Below are 15,873 nucleotides of genomic sequence, written 5' to 3'. Positions count from 1 at the left end.
TCATGATGACAGATCCCGGCTCATCCCTGGTAGTCATGTCCCACATTGCCAGGGAGATTTACATCCCCAGGAGTCAAGTCCCATGTTCTCTGGGGGTAACTCTTAGGCATAATTATAAGTAGGCTTGTTTGCAGGAACAAGTTTCATAGCAGTGAGCCCCAAGATCAAGGGCTAGGTCTATTAAATTGATTGTCCCAAATGCTTGTGAGAATGTCAGGAATTACCCATGTGGGGAAGTTGAATAGTTCCTCCTTTCTCTCCAGTCCCTCAAGGGGACATTGCAGATACTTTTTTATTCTCTGCCAAAATTACTCTGAGATGTATTGGTACATCACACTAACCTGTACAAACCAACAAGATCTCACTCCCTATTCAAGATTCTATATAATTATGGTGTTTGAATAAACTGACCATGCAAGTTAAATTAGTTAAATATAAATCTTGCACCAAATAAACATCTCTTCTTTTGGTCTCACACAGAATTTGAAGTTTTAAAATATAGACTATGTTATTCTTCACTCTGCTCTCTGGTTTACCTTAGTCCTATCCAGATAAGCTTCATTCATATCTCTGGTTGAAGTCAGGTCACTTTTTTACCTTTTTTTTTTTTTAGATCAGCATGATATACTTTTTAATACACTCACATTTATGCATAAATTTCATGTTTACAAGTACAAAAAGCAAAGAACCTAAGCAACCACATAAGCAACTACTTCAGTTGTTAATATTCTTGTCCCCTTTCCCCATTTTCTAAATCCAGAAGAAAGCCATAAATGCCATCCTGCACATTCAAGTCACTTAGATATTGAAGACTGTGTGTATTTCTGCACATGTCTGTGTTTCCACAGAACTGAACTGAGACTCCATCATGTTCCAGGTCACATCGGCCAGAAGTCATCCATGACTGTATGAGTTTCACTACCAACAAAAAACAAACTCCCCAGGGTTTCAAAACCAGAATTCATTGTCTGTGCTTCTGTAGTGCTCAACTGAACTTTGCTTTCTAGAGCGGTAGGTTTTTAGTAGCGATCCCCTTCTGTTTGTGTTTCTGTGTCAGATGAATCAGTGGTCATGAAAAAAGCTGGAGTGTTTCAGATAACTGTCCAGAGGCAGTTGAGGGCCACTGTCTAAAAGGAAGCTTAAGTCTGTCTGTATCTGTGAATCAAACATCTCCAGGCCCAAGAAGTTAGCATCTCCCCTACAACTGTAGGACTGAGCAGAGGTGTCTGCAAACAAAAAGTTGGTTTAGGTCTTTATGTCCAGGGATTCCAAGACTGGTTCAGTGGTCATATTGCTGAGTTCACTCTGTCCATTGGAGTTTGGATATTTGAGGCTGAAAAGAACTCTTCAATATTAAAATCTATTCCTGGATTCTGGGTTGGCCAGATGGGAACTGTGTGTCCGTCCACTATTTGTCAGACAAAAGATTGCACTTATCAAATGTCTGATTTGGCAAGTTACTTAACAAAATATTTTCTAAGTCATTTAGTAAATCTACAGTTTGGATCTGATTATCTGTTGTGTTTTGGGAAGGTAGCATACTATTTGGCTCACTGAAATTTATAATTGCTGCAGATTTCTCAATATCTTGATTTAAATTTTGAGGGTCATTCTGAGGTAACGAACCACGAGCTATAGTTTCTGCTACCAAACTGTTGCTTATGATATTGTCTGTAGAAACCTGGTATGATGAGTGAACATTCTCAAAAATGTCTACACACATTACTGGTTGGTCCATGTGAATCCAGTCATCTGTGGAAGTTTGTGCTCCATTGGTTTTGAGTTTCTCTGGAGATCCCACCTGACAGGAAACAAACATCTAAAAAAGCATCAGTCTGAGCAGCAATAGATAAAGTTCTTTAGAACTGGGTAAAAGTGTTGTGTTTGAACACTAATGGGAAGTGAAACTTGAGAACCAAATGTCAAGTTAGTTTGAGAACAAGACAATACAGAGGAGTCTGGGGAGCCCACTGTGCAGAAAGCAAAAGACATATCTATCTGCACATTGATGGAAGAAATGCTATTCTGACATGTGTTCCCTAGTTGTTGTAAAGTAGTAGGTGGACTTTTACCCAAGTTGAACACCTGTACTAATTGGCTCAACAGCAGTGGGATTCACAATTTTTAAGAGAGGCAGGCTTCGCCTAAGAAAATCTAGGCCAAGGATCAGGTTCCTATGGACAGGGGAAGTAAGTGAATGGTGCCCATGGAAAAACCCTGATGCTCTACACCTACTATCACAGGCAGGGCCAAGGAGTCAGCTGTAGTAGGCACAAAGACAGGCAAAGGAGAAAACTGCAGAACAAGCTGTTTAACCAAAGCCACTTTGGACTCTGGTATAAGAAACTTCTGAGGATATCTTGGAGGTGTTTCAAGAGTCTGTTTTCTGGCATCAGAGCTGCAGGAGTCTTCAATGGAAGCTACTAGCTTTATTTCAGAAGTTTCTAGTCCTTGTGTATCTGTTCTAGCAATTGGTTTATCAAGCAATGATTCAATGCTCTTTTTTGACAGCTTCTGTTTGTTCATGGACTTCTGTATTTTCCTTTTCTTAATAGGTGGATCCCTGTATTCAGCTAGGATCTCATGGCCAGTTTGATGGATGTGTGACTGACTACAAGGCAGCTCTGCTGGTATAAGGACAGCCACATGTGCAGTGGAAGGTCTTGCCACAATTCTCTGTGTGTTTTTTCAAGTCCCTTTCAATATCATAGGAATTGCTGTACTTATTACATTTATGCTTCTCTTCCACATGCATTTTCATAAAGTGATGTTTTTCAAGAGCAAATCAAGAAAATGGTCTGTCAGGGCCTCTAGGGCATCCTTCAATTGGGCAGCAGTTGACTTTTAGTACAGTTTTCAAATGTTTCCTTATAGTTGGATTTTAATATGCCATCCTGTAAGTGTGGCTCTTGATCAGGTACATGTTGAGTGCAGGGCTGTCGGGCAGGATCTTACCACAGCCATGCAGGGTGCACCCAAGGTTGGTGTGCATGGCTGGGGACAGCTCATCCACCAACTACTGGATCGGCTCCTGGGTAGGCAGCACTGGAGCTGTGGGCTGCTGCCTTGTGAAAGGGGGCTGAAGACAGCTGCTCCTCAGCTGTCCAAGGGGATGTCACAGCAGCTGCCTTCATGGCCGTTGCATCCACTGGTGTGTCCGAGCCCAGAGCTGAGCATGGGCCAACTGTCACATCTGCATCTGCCTGTGGCTTTTAAAGACTTGTATTTCAAGTTTTGCTGTCTTCCTCCAACATTCGTTTTTATTCTATTTTCAAATTTTTGAAAAATATTTAATAGCATAGGAAAATTATAATTAAAACCAAAATATAAAGAGCAAAGCATGAAACTGAATATGAGTGATGATCCAATTTAAAGGTATGTTTATATGTACACACACACAGCCTCAAAAAAATAGATTAGAGAATGATAACCGCAATATTACATTGGTAGGTGTTATGGCCAGGTTCATGTGTCAACTTGGCCTTGTGGTGGCACCCGGTCATCTGGTTGGGCAAGTGCTGGCCTATCTGTTGCTATGAGGATATCTCATGGTCTTAAATCATGACCAAACTGGCAGCATCCACAGCTGATTGCATTTGTAATCAGTTAAGGAGAGTGTCTTCTGCAATGAGTGACAATCTAATCACCAGAAGCTTCTTCAGCAGGCAAGTGGAGTTTGTCCAGACCCTTCATTGGAGTCCCCAGCTTCACAGCCTGCCCTGTGGATTTTGGACTCTTCCATTCCCATGGCTGCCTAGCCAGCCTCTCCTGAGAGTTCATTGAGGAACTTCATTGGAATTACCAACTGGTGGCCTGCCCTACAGATTTAGGACTCTACATTCCCATGGTTATGGGAGACACCTATATAAATTTTTTGACTATGGATATCTCCTGCTGATTCTGTTTCTCTAGATAACCCTAGCTAATACAGTAGGATTACCAATTTTAAAAATATTTTTAAATTGTGAAATATTACATATATGCAAAAAAGCAATAAATTTCAAAATATATTATAACAAGTAATTATAGAAAAAAATTTCAGAGTTTGGTTCACAATTCACAGTTGTGATTTGTGTGGGTTCACAATGTCAGGTTTTTCCTTTTAGCTACTCCAAGATACTGGAGACTGAAAAAAATATCAATATAATGATTCAGCAGTCATACTCATTTTAAATCCTATCTTTTCTGTTATAACTCCATTTTCTCTTTTGATCCTTCTCCTAATCTTTAAGGATATCTGGACTCTACCCATTCTAACTTTTCCATGTTGGAAAGGGATGTCAATAATATGGGATAGAGGAATAAAACCAGTTGATGTTCTTGGAGAAAATGGCCCCTCTGGCTTTCAGGGCTTATCTGGCCTAGGCACCCATATGGAGGTGACAAATTTCTGGAAAGTAATCTTAGGGCATGAAACTTTTGGAGAATCTCAGATAAAACCGTAGGTGTTCTCTAGGGTTGGCAGGAATGGTTTTGGTTGGGGTTTGGCAAACTCTGGTAATTAGCAATGTCAAGCTGAAGCTAGTGTAAGAGTAGCCTCCAGAATAGCTTTGTGACTCTATTTGAAACCCCTTAGCCATTGAGATCTTACATTTCATTTCCTTCTTTTGGTTAGGAAGGCACTGTTGACCCCACAGTGCCAAGGCTCATCCCTGGGAGACATGCCCCACATTGCCAGGGAAACTTTCACTCCTGGATATCATGTCCTATGTAGAGGTGAGGGTAATGATTTTACATGAGGAGTTGGGCTTAGAGAGAGATGTGGGAACAAGAGAAGTTTTCTGGATTTAGCTTCTCCACCACAGAAATAAGTTTCACAAGAGCAAGGGCCTGGCCTATTGGCTTTTGAGCCCTTAATATTTGAGAAAGTGTTAAGGATTTCCCCTGTGATAAAGCTTAATAGTTCCATGTATTTTCTCCTGCCCCTCAAGGGAATTTGTCAGTAGCTTTTAATTATCTGCTCAACATACTCTGGGATGTATCTGGGTAGTATTACATTAAGCTATACAGAATTACAAGCCCTCATTCCCATTATGGGCTCCATGTTTTTAGACTGTTTAAATGAACTATCCAGACAGGTTAAGTTAGATTATAAAGCTACAGAAATTTTAGGTTTTGGAAATATAAACCTCTTTTCCTTTGGTTTCATACAGTAAGTGCATTCTGAAATACTGACAATGTCATTCTTTCCCCTGTATTTTGATTTTCCTTAATCCCAGCCTGATTAGCTTCATTCTTATCTCTAATTGAAGCCTGATCTCTTTTTTGGTTTCTTTGACAGTTGTTGCATGAACAATGCTAATTTTCAGAGCTGCAGAACTCTAACTCCGAGTCTTAGGTGTCACACAGATACCCAAAGTTCTAGGGAGATACTAGGTTATATATACATAGCACAGCATTTCAAAATCTAGTAATAGAATTAACAGCTCTACAGTTTGCATCTACTTCTCAGGTTATGTATCTTTCAGCCCCCTCCTTCCAGTGGGAACCATGTATAATGTCCACAGTCAACAATCCATGTCATGTAATTCCCTCACTTAGTTGTACAATCACCAACATCATTGATTCAGAAAGAAAGATAACTGATGAACACACCCCCACTGAATAGAATATCCAATTGTGTAGCCCTGGAATTGCTGTGGTACTTTTGATGTCTTCCTGTTAAATATAGACCACAGGATGCAATATTAGTATCCCCCCTATACCCATCTATTATTTATTCTTTGTACAAGATTTGCACCTTTGAAATAGTTCATGCAGACCTTATTTATATTTGTAGTGTTAATTGATGGGATTCACGGCTCTAAACAACTCCTTTCAATCATGTTCACCTTCAATATGGCAATATTACTTATAGGCCCACTAGTGAGCCACCTTAATTTCTATCTATTCCCTTACATTTTAGTTCAACCTCATTACCTAACCATTTACCTGCCTCTAGCTTCTGTATATCTCTAGGTCCCCTGTATTCTATATTATAAGCCTATGAGTTTACCTTCGCCAAGGTCATAATAGTAAAATAATGCAGTATCTATCCTTTTGTGACTGGCTTATTTAGCTCATCATTATGTCCTCAAGTTTCATTCATGTTCTCATATGCTTCAGGAACTCATTTTATATTACTGCTGCATAATATTCCATCGTACATACATACCACATTTTGTTTATACATTCTTCTCTTGATCAGCACCTGAATTGTCTCCTTCTTTTGGCAATTGTGAATAGTGCCACCATGAATATCAGTGTGCAAATGTCTGTTCATGTCACTGCTTTTAGCTCTTCTGGGTGTATACTGAGTACTGGTATTGCTGGGGCATAGGGCAACTTGATATTTATTTTTCTAAGGAACAACCAAACTGTTTTCCATAGCTGTTGTACCATTATACATTCAAACCAGCAGTGAATAATTGTTCCAATTTCTCCACATCCTCTCCAACAATTGTAGTTTCCTGTTTGTTTCATAGCAGACATGCTTATAGGTGTGAAGCAATATCTCATTGTATCTTGATTTGCATTTATCTGATAGCTAATGAAAATGAGCACGTCTTCATGTGATTTTTAGTGTCTTGTATTTGTTCTTCAGAAAAATGTCTATTCATTTCTTAAGACCATTTTATAATTGAGCTGTTCTTTTGCTGTTGAGTTGTATGATTTCTTTATGTATAAAATATATCAAACCTTTATCCAATGCATGATTTCCAAATATTTTCTCCCATTTAGTTGGCTGCCTCTTCACATTTTTAGCAAAGTCTTTTGAGGCACAGAAACATTTGATTTTGAGGAGTTCCTGTTATTCTATTTTTTTTCTCTGCTTGTGCTTTGGGTGTAAAGTTTAAGAAGCTATCTCTTATTAGTAGATATTGAAGATGTTTTTTCTGTATTTTCTTCTAGGAGTTTTATGATACTGCCTCTTGTATTTAGGTCCTCAATCCACTTTGAGTTAATTTTTGTATAAGTGTAATGTGAGGTCCTTTTTCATTCTTTTGGCTACTGATATCCAGTTCTCCCGCCCATTTGTTGAAAAGACTATTCTGTCCCAATTCAGTGGACTTGGGGACCTTGTTGAAGATCAACTGATCATAGATTTGGTGGTCTATCTCTGGCCTCTTGATTGGACTCCATTTGTCAATACTTCTATATTTGTGCCAATGCCATACTGTTTTGGTCACTGTGCCTTTATAATAAGCTTTAAAATCTGCAAGTGTTAATTCTCCCACTTTGTTCTTCTTTTGAAGGATTTTCTTTTAGCTATTTGAGGTCTCTTTCCCTTCTAGATGAATTTGATAACTAGCTTTTCTAAGTCTTCAAAATAAGTTATTGTAATTTTGATTGGTATTGTTTTAATCTGTAGATCAATTTGGGTAGAATTGACATTTTAACTACATTTAACCTTTTATCTGTGAGCAGGGAATGTCTTTCCTCCTGTTTAAATCTTTGAACTTTTTTTAGCAGTGTTATGTAGCTTTTTGTGTACAGGTCCTTTACATCCTGGTTAAGTTTATACCTAGATACTTGATTATTTTAGTTGCTGTTTTGAATGGAATTTTTTCCTTAATTGTCTTCTCAGATAGGCCATTGTATGTGTATGGAAACATTACTGATATTTGAGACATTAATTTTGTTTCCCACCCCTTCACTGAATGTTTTATTAGTTCAAGAAGCTTTATCATACATTTGTCAGAATTTTCCAAGTATAGTATAATGTCCTCTGCAAATCATGAGAGTTTTACTTCTTCCTTTCTGATTTAGATGTCTTTTATTTCTTTTTCCTGCCTGATTCCTCAATCTAGAACCCCTGGTACAATGCTGAATATTAGCAGTGACAGAGGGCATCCTTGTCTCATTCTCGGTCTTAGGAGGTGTTCTAGTTTGCCAGCTGCGGGAATGCGATATACCAGAAATGGAATGGTTTTTAAAGAGGGGAATTTAATAAGTTGCTAGTTTACAGTTGTAAGGACAAGAAAATGTCCCAATTACAACAAGTCTATAGAAATGTCCCAGGCATCCAGGGAAAGATACCTTAGTTCAAGAAGGCCAATGAAATTCAGGGTTTCTCTCTCAAGTGAGAAGGCACATGGCGAACACAGAGTATCTCTCTCATCTGGAAAGGCACATGATGAATACGGCCAGGGTTCCTCTCTCATCTGGAAGGGCACATGGCAAACATGGCATCATCTGCTAGCTTCTTCTCCTGGCTTCCTGTTTCATGAAGCTCCCCGGGAGACATTTTCTTTCTTCATCTCCAAGGGTCGCTGGCTGGTGGACTCTGCTTCTCATGGTTATGTTGTTCTGCTCTGCTCTCTCTGAATCTCTCATTCTCCAAAATGTTTCCTCTTTCATAGGACTCCAGAAACTTATCAAGGCCCACCCAAATGGGTGGAAACAAATACATCTTAACAACCACTCTTGATTAAATCACATCTTCAGGGAGATGATCTGATTACAGTTTCAAACATACAGTATTGAATAGGAATTATTCTGCTTTTATGAAATGGGATTTAGATTAAAACATGGCTTTTCTAGGGGACATACATCTTTTCAAACCAGCACGGGGGGAAGGCTTTCAGTCTCTCACCGTTGAGTATAATGCTGGCTATAGGTTTTACATATAGCCTCGTTATGATATTGAGAAAGTTTCCTTCAATTCCTATTTTTGAAGTGTTTCTATCAGAAAAGGATGCTGAATTTTGTTGAATGCTTTTTCAGGATTGATCAAGATGATCATGCGATTTTACTCCCTTTCAATGTGTTAATGTACTTTATTACATTGACTGATTTTCTTGTGTTGAACCACCATTGCATTCCTGGTATAAACCCCAGTTGGCAGTGGTATATAATCCTTTTAATGTGTTGTTGGATTTGATTTGCTAATATTTTGTTGAGAAGTTTTGCATCCATTTCTTTGGGAGATTGGCCTTTAGTTTTCCTTTCTAGTAGTGCATTTACGTGATTTTGATATTACAGTGATACTAACTACATTAAATGAGTTAGGCTGTGTTCCTTATTCCTCAATTTTTTGGAAGAGTTTCAGTAGGATTGGTGTTAGTTCTTTCTGGAATGTTTCATAAAATTCCCCTGTAAAGCTATCTGGCTTTCCTTTGTAGCAAGATTTTGGATGACTAATTGAATCTCTTTACTTGTGATTGGCTTGTTGAGAGCTTCTATTTCTTCTTGAGTTAATGTAGATTGTGTGTTTCTAAGAGTTTGCCCATTTCTTCTAAGTTGTCTAGTTTGTTGGCATAGAGTTGTTCATTATGAGTTTTTTTTTTCATTTCTTCAGGGTCCGTGGTAATGACTGCCTTTTCATTTCTTCTTTTGTTTATTTGCATCCTCTCTCATTTTTTTTTTTGTCATCGTAACTGGGGTTCCATCAATATTATTGATTTTCTCAAAGAACCAACTTTTGGTTTTATTGATTCTTTCCATTGTTTTTGTTCTCCAACTCAATCATTTCTGCTTTAAATTTATTTCTCTTCTTCTATTTGCTTTGAGATTACTTTGATTTTTTTCCTCTAATTTCTCCAGGTGAGCAGGTAAGTCCTTGATTTTTGCTCTTTCCTCTTTTTAAAATATAAGCATTTAAGGCAATAAATTTCCCTGTCAGCACTGCCTTTGCTGAATCCCATAAGTTCTGATATGTTGTATTCTTATAGTCATTTATCTTCTGATATTTACCAATTTCTCTAGCAATTTCTACTTTGGCCCACTAATTAAGAGTTTGCTGTTTAGTCTCCATATATTTGTGAAAGTTCTGGTTCTTTGATGGTTATATTTCTAGCTTCATCCTATTCTGATCAGAGAAAGTGCTTTGAATAAATTTCAATGTTATTTAATTTATAAAGACCTGCTTTGTGCCCCAGCATATGATCTATCCTGGAGAACATCCATGAGAACTAGAGAAGAATGTATATCCTTGTGTTTTGGGGTGTAACAATCTATATATCTATGTTAGGTCTAATTCATTTATTGCATTAAGTTCTCTATTTCCTTGTTGATCCTATCTCTGGTTGTCCTATCTATAGCAGAGAGTGGTGTATTGAATTTTTTTGTCATTGTTGTGTAAACATCTATTGCTGCCTTCAGTTTTGCCAATGTTTGTTTCGTGTACTTTGGAACTCATTGATTGATTTGGAGCATAAACATTTATGATTGTTACTTCTTCTTGGAGAATTGTCCCTTTTATTAATATGAGTGTCCTTCCTTGTCTCTTAAGACATCTTTACATTTAAAGTCAACTTCTCCAATATTAACATAGCTAGTCCTGCTTTCTTTGGTTACAGTTTGCATGGAACATCTTTTTTCATCCTTTTACTTTCAATCTATTTTGTATCCTTGGGTCTAAGATGAGTCTCTTGTAAGCAGCATATAGATGAATCATATTTCTTAGCCCATTCTGCCAATCTGTATCTTTAACTGGTGAGTTTAGCCCATTACCATTAAAAGTTACTACTGTAAAGGTGTTTCTTGAATTTACCATCTTATTCTTTGGTTTTATTTGTCAGATCTATATATTTTTCCCTATTTCCCATTTTATCCTTGAGGTTACCCTTACTGATACTCTTCATCTCTATACCTTCCTAAAGATCTCTCTCTCCTGTCTTTTTTTTCCAGCCTACAGAACTCCCTGTGGTATTTCTTATAGGGAAAGTCTCTTGTTGACAAATTCTCTCAGCCTTTAGCTGTGAAAATTTTAATCTCTCTCTTACTTTTGAATTGCAATCTGGCTGGATAAAGAATTTTTGATTGGAAGTCTTTCTCTGAGAATGTTAAATATATCACACTGCTGCCTTCTCACCTCCATAGTGCCTTTTGGATAGTCTAAACTCAGTCATGTGTGGTTTCCCTTGTATGGTGAGTCATTCTTTTCTTGCAGCTTTCAGGACTCTCTGCTTCTCTTCAACATTTGACAGAATGATTAGTATGTACCTTTAAGTAGGCCTTTTCGGATTTATTCTGTTTGGGGTTCATTGGGCCTCTTTGATTTGCATATATATATATATGTCTTTTATAAGGATTGCGAAGTTTCCCCCCATTATCTGCTAAATCAATTTTCCTAGCTTTTTTTTTTAAACTTTTTTAGTTGAACAGTATAGCATAAATACAAAGCAAAGAAATAAAAAAGCAATAGTTTTTAAAATACTCTTCAACAAGTAGTTACAGGACAGATCCTAGAGTTTGCCATGGCCTACCATATAATCCTCTCATATTTTTGTTCCTAGCTGCTCCAGAATTTAGGAGGCTAGAGGACTTAAATATTTCTTACCATCACAGTTGACTATTTTTTCTTCTTCTTTGTGAAGTATAACGTATATACATGAAAGCTATAAATCTCAAAGCACAGGACCACAATTAGTTGTAGAACACATTTCAGACTTTGACATGGTTACAATTCCACAATTTTAGGTTTTTACTTTTAGCTGCTCTAAAATACTGGTAACTCAAAGATATAACAATTTAATGATTCAGTATTCATATTTATTTGTTAAATCCTATCTTCTCTGTGTAACTCCACTATCACCTTTGATCTTTTCATCCCTCTCTTCAGGGGTATTTGGACTTGGCCATTGTAAATAATTTTCCTAGCCTTTTATTCTCCTCTTCTCCTTCTGGGACATTAATGATTCTTATATATGTGTGCTTCATATTTCCATCATTTCCCTGAGATCCAATTCAAAAATTTCCATCTTTTTTTGCCATTTCTTCTTTTACACTTTTGAATTCAACTGTCCTGTCCTTTTGTTCACTTATTCTTTCCTCTGCCTCTTCAAATCTGCTGTTATGTGTCTCTAGTATGTATTTTTTCATTTTAATCTTTTATTTGTTCTTTTTTCTCTAGAAATGTAGTTTTTTAAAAACAATGCTTTTGTATTCTATTTAAATGTTATAAAGATATATTGCCAGTTTATATGGTTTGATATTTTTCTAGTGAGAAATCCAGTGTAAACCTTTCCATCTACCCAGGTGTTTATGACAATCACATATGACATCTAATGTATAATGCTGTAGAAAGGGAGAAAAAGAAAACTTTTATTTTACAAACACCCAAAGTCATTGACTCCTGGTGCAAATTATTCATCTCAGGTTATTTTAAGTATCTGACAGACATGAATGCTTTCCTTATATCTATTTCATATTCATGGTTTATCCTTGAAATTTAATATCTGATGAGAGCTAATTCTATAGAAATTTTTCTCATATCCATTACCTTTATTATATCATCCTACAACTATGTATTCTGATAAGCTTTGGTTTAAGGCTTTTGCACATGAATCTACTTCCTAAATATTTTATTCAATATGAATTTTATAATGATTAGTAAGGGATGACCTTGGTTGAAAAGTTTCCCACACATACTACATTCATACTTGTCTCTCAAGAGGACTTGTCTCTCAAGTATGAATTCTCTGAAGTGCAATATGTGGTAAACTTTGTCTAAAAGTTTTCCCAATGTGTATTATATTTAAAGGGTTTCTCTCCTGCAGGAATTCTGCGATTTTGAATAAGAGCTGAACTTTGGCCAAAAGACATCCCACATTCCTCACATTGATAAGATTTCTCTCCAGTATGAATTCTCTGATGATTACTAAGGGATGAGTTACATCTGAATGTTTTCCAACACTCGTTACATTTATAGGATCTTTCTCCAGTATGCTTTCTCTGATGTTGAAAGAGAGTTGAACTTTGTCTGAAGGCTTTTCCACATGCTTTACATTCACATGGTTTCTCTCTGGTATGAACTTTCTCATGATAATCAGTGTTGAGTGGGAACTTAACGCTTTGCCACATTCATTACAACTATAAAACTTCTCACCAATATGCATTATTTGGTGCTTATTAAGTCATGAAATAGATGTGAAGTATTTTCCACATCCATTACATCTATAGGGCTTTTCCTCAGTGTGAATTCTTTCATGCTGAATAAGAGATGCACTCTGATGAAGGCTCTCCCACATTTACTATATTTAAAAGGTTTCTCTCCAGAGTGAATTTTCTGATGATAATGAAGGGATGAATTAAACTTAAAGGTGTTGTCACATTCATTACATAAATAGGACTTCTTTCTGGAATGAATTCTCTGACAGCCAGGAAGGGATGTGCTGCAACTAGAGACCCTCCTACCAGGATTATATTTATAGGGATTTTCACCAGCCTGGATTTTTTTTTTGATGTATAAAAAATCCTGACCTTCGACTGAAGGATTTGCCACATTGTTTACATACATAGGGTTTCTCTCCAGTAAGAGTTATTTGATGTTGAATGAGAGCTGAACTTTGGTTGAATGCATTCAAACATTCTTTAAATTTAAATAATTTCTCTCCACTATGGTTTTTCTCATGTTTACAAAGGGATGATTTGTTAATGAAAGTTTTCTCATACATACCACACTTATAGTGTTTCTCTGTTGTGTTGACTTTTGGTTGGTTAAGTAAATTTCAATTCTGTTTGAAGCTATTTCCTTGTATTTCACATTTTGGCAGCGTTTTTTTTCCCTAGAAACTATTGTTGCCTATCAGGGACTGGCTTTAGGCTTAAGTTTTGGCCAAATTCATATTACTATAGCTTCTTCGTATAATGAGATTTTTTTCCTTTTCATCCAGTTGTTCTAATACATTTTCATGTATGCAGGGATTTACTGATTTAAAGTCTCAGAGCCCTGTCCTTTTGGATCATTACCAATCCCTGAAATAATCAGTCTTGTGTTTGAGTTGAATTTGTGGTTTTATGACTGCTCATGCATCCTAGAGAAGAGCCTCCAGGACTTTCTTTTTCTACCTTCCATGGATCTTCTCCTCGCTGCAACAGGGAAATCACTTTTCGTTTGGAAAATGGAAATCTCACTGAGATCAGGTTCCTATAGTTCTCCAGCATCACATCTTGGTACAAGTTTCTCTGAGAAAGATCCAGCTTTCTCCACTCATCTTGAGTAAAAAGCACAGCCACATCCTTGAAGCTGACAGATACCTGAGACCTTGCATCCCCTTGTTCAGTAGCTATGTCCTTTTTCTGGGTTCTTCCCTTGGACACAGGAAGTCTTGGGAAGACACGTCTCACCTCAGGGTCTATGAAGGTTCCCAGGAGGTCAGGTCTTGTCCCAGAGCTGACCGCTGGGCTGACCTCAGCCCAGAGATTCTCACCCCATAGGTAGAGACCTGGCCCAGAGCTGGGCCAGGAGGGGCAGGAGTCTGTAGTATATTTTTAATTTTGTCTACAGTATCTCTCACCTCTGTGTTATCTGATGTTTTTCTACTTATTCTTTCAAATTCTACTTTATGCTCTTCTAGTGTCCTCTTGATATCCTTTATGTCATTAGCCTACCCATTACATTTATTTAGGAGAGTTGGTTGAGCATCTTTGAGTAGTTGTTCCAGCTGCTATATCTCCTTTGGTGTCTTAATTTGGCCATTGGGGTTGGCTCTATCTGTCTGCATCTTCATATGCTTTGTGATTTTCTTTTGGCTTTGAGGCATTTGATTATCTTGATAGAATTGTTTTGGAAGTTGATTTCCTTTAGTCTTCTCAGGTTTTGTGTTTGCTTGGGTTTGTATTAAAGGTCTCATTTTTCACTTGGTTGATGAATAACTCCTCACCAAACCAAGGCCCAGACCTCATACAGGGATGCAATTCTACTTGAGGATCTGATTATAGCTGGACAGGTAGGCAGTTGACCAGACTGCACTTTCTATTTCTTCCCAGAAGAAGGTGCTCTTGGGTCTCCTCTTCCCCTCAGACCCAACTCTCCCTGACTGTGACAGCTGGGTGAGCTGGATGGAGATCAGGTATAATTTCAGCCATGTCTGCTGGTCCCAGTGTATGCTGAAATCCTCCAACCCAGGGGCTTGGCAGTGAGCAGTGTGCACCTCAGCAGAGATTGTGCTTCTGAACCTGACGGAATGATAGTCCCCAGACACACTTTTGGAATGACCTTGGGTTGAGGAACAGGGTATGTTAACTGCGCCTGTCCAAAGCTTACCTGGGAAAGCCTGTTGGTTAGGCATGACATGGGGCCCAGGATGCAGGGCAGAGTCCAGCTTGAGGGATTGTGGTGTGGTGAGTGGGGGCATGGGAATGTGGGGTGTGGCATGGGGTGCAGTGTGTGGGGACAGGGACATGGGACAGGGTGGGATGCAGCATAGGGCAGGTTGTGGGCATGCAGGGGCATAGGGTGCTGGGGCAGGGGTATTAGACATGGGCTGGAGTGGGGTAGGGTACATGGGGTGCAGCAAGCATGAGTGCTGGGGCCTAGAGGTGCACCATGGCTTGCTTCCTTGTCCCTGCCTCTCTGTCTGTGCACTATTGAGTTCTACAGGTCTCTGTATGGAAAGGGAAGCCATACACTCTGTGCTAGCTGGATGTTCTCTATGAACAGTGAAAGCAAGTTTACTGGCTTCCAGGTCCCTAAGGGAACTTCAGGCTGTGGAGCTGAGGGGGCTGATATCCCAAGCTCACTAGAGGGACAGGCACTTTGTTAGGCACAGCCTCTTGTTCCCAGCATAGTCCTGACAAAACCCACTTACCCTGTTCTCTACTTCCCAATTCCTTAGCTTTTTCATCCAGGATGTCCCTATATAGTGTAGAAGACCCTCTCAGGGGGTCTTCTGGACCCCCTGCTGTCCTGGATGTTTTTTTTTCAATTCCCAAGTTATTTCTTGGAGCAGGGATGAACTCGGCGTGTCCTATTCTGCCATTTTTTCCAGAAGCCCCTTTTTCACCGTTTAAAAAAAACAACAGTTCCTGTATAGGGTACCACTGACTTTCATAGCTTCAGAGCCTTAACTATGAGTCTCAGGTGCCAAGCAAATACCTGAAGTTCCAGGGAATGACCAGGTTGCACACAAACAGATCAGCATCTCAGAATTTAGCAATAACAGTTAA

General features: G+C 38.4%; 2 pseudogenes; both read right to left on the bottom strand.

The window, feature by feature from the left end:
* Nucleotides 1-798: 798 nt before the first annotated feature.
* LOC143662794 (ATM interactor pseudogene) lies at nt 799-2,776 on the bottom strand (annotated as a pseudogene).
* Nucleotides 2,777-12,389: 9,613 nt separating this feature from the next.
* On the bottom strand, nt 12,390-15,110 carry LOC143662793 (uncharacterized; annotated as a pseudogene).
* Nucleotides 15,111-15,873: the final 763 nt, after the last annotated feature.

Source organism: Tamandua tetradactyla, chromosome 18, assembly GCF_023851605.1.
Source record: "Tamandua tetradactyla isolate mTamTet1 chromosome 18, mTamTet1.pri, whole genome shotgun sequence".
NCBI classification, from domain to species: Eukaryota; Metazoa; Chordata; class Mammalia; order Pilosa; family Myrmecophagidae; genus Tamandua; species Tamandua tetradactyla.
Note: the sequence above shows the minus strand (reverse complement) of the source record. Positions and strands in the feature narration are given on the sequence as shown.